Source organism: Zea mays, chromosome 8 (genome assembly GCF_902167145.1).
Source record: "Zea mays cultivar B73 chromosome 8, Zm-B73-REFERENCE-NAM-5.0, whole genome shotgun sequence".
Taxonomy (NCBI): Eukaryota; Viridiplantae; Streptophyta; class Magnoliopsida; order Poales; family Poaceae; genus Zea; species Zea mays.
In genome coordinates this window covers 172694462-172695914 of record NC_050103.1, presented here as the reverse complement: position 1 = coordinate 172695914, position 1453 = coordinate 172694462, and the positions used below count along the sequence as shown (strand labels likewise).

Here is a 1453-nt window from a genome sequence, read left to right as displayed (position 1 = left end):
ATGGTGACATGAACTCTAACATACAAGCTAAGCAATGCCATTGCCCACATTGGAGAAACTGTTTTTCTGAAACCTAAGAAATCAGAGAAAAGCCACAAAAACAATAACATTGTTAGAAATGCATATTTATGATTCGACAATGAATAGACCCAGCAAGACATGCAAAGCGTAGATAATATAAGAAATACCATACTCATAATTTTAATCTCCTTCCAAGTTTCATACTTCTCCTTTGGTGTCAATGCACTTGAGTCTACCTTCCCTTACCGTAGCTTGTCAGTCAATTTTGAAATATCCAGTTGGCTTGTTATCTTATCACTGAGATGATGCATGGCCAAAGACAATGTGGTAGTGTCGCAAATCCTCTTTACCTACTCAAAGTGTTCTTGTAGCCTACAACAAAATGGAAGCATGCAAAAGAATTAGAACACGAGCTGCTTTACTAAATACGACACTTGCTTATTCTGAAATAGATACAACTTCCATGATGAGGAGGCGGGGGTGTCGCTGCGAGCTGCTGCAAGTGATGTTTTCCTAGCATTTTGGAGCCCGACCAAAGAAAGCTCCATCTCTTGCTCGAAGAAGAGACTGCAGATGTAAAAAAGCATAAAGTAGTTATTCAAGCAGACAAGCTCCTTGAATAGAAAGGAATGACATATTACATCAGTTGATCCATTTTAGAAGTGTTACATGTGTCCTAGTAATGCTCAACCACCCAACAAGTGCATGATAATGCCTATACTATATGCCAGTGATTGAAGTATAACAAATAACTATGAGCATCAAGTTAATTCTGGAGTACCACCAAGAACATAGTAGCGCTGATAGATACTTATACATAATATGATATCTAGGCATAGTAGAAGGGGTAACTGGAATAGTAATATGGTCTTTGGTATGATGTATCTAATTTAGATCATCTTTTTTTACTTCTAGGTACTAATTTAAACCAATGTGACTCTATTCTTTAGTCCTATTTTTTGTTTTCTACTTGCTAATAATTTTATTTATTCTCAAGCAAAATAGCACATGCATTTTCGAGTGTAAGGATTTCATAGATAAAATGAGCATAATTCCTAATTCTTATGCTGGTTTACACATGTGTATAACAGATGTCCACTGTGTGAGTACGCAAGTGGATCTGAACTTGTAAAAAACAAATGAGTAAAGCGCGGAGACGGACCTAAGATCCGTGTCCGGGAAAAGAGGGAGAGATGGGATTCGTCATCTATAGGAGTTTTGAATGCATTGCCCTCGGTATATATCCAGGCAAAAAGAACAAAAAACTCTTGGAGTATTCTGATGCCACTTCTGAGTTCATTACTGAACCTACTGCACTTACATTGGAGATGTTGGTGAATTGTACGATGAGGAGGCCAGAGGGCAGCACGACCTAGGGGCTGAGGCAACGATAGTGCGGTCCAGAGATAGAGTCCATGGAACAAGAGCTTCT

The 1453-nt window shown here is 38.5% G+C and overlaps 1 long non-coding RNA gene across 1 annotated transcript; it reads right to left on the bottom strand.

Moving 5' to 3' along the window:
- Window positions 1–631, bottom strand: LOC103636443 (uncharacterized). The gene is made up of 3 exons (XR_002264281.1): window positions 481–631; window positions 194–393; window positions 1–73 (listed from the first exon to the last, which is right to left on the bottom strand). It is a non-coding gene; the product is annotated as an uncharacterized lncRNA (long non-coding RNA).
- Window positions 632–1453: the final 822 nt, after the last annotated feature.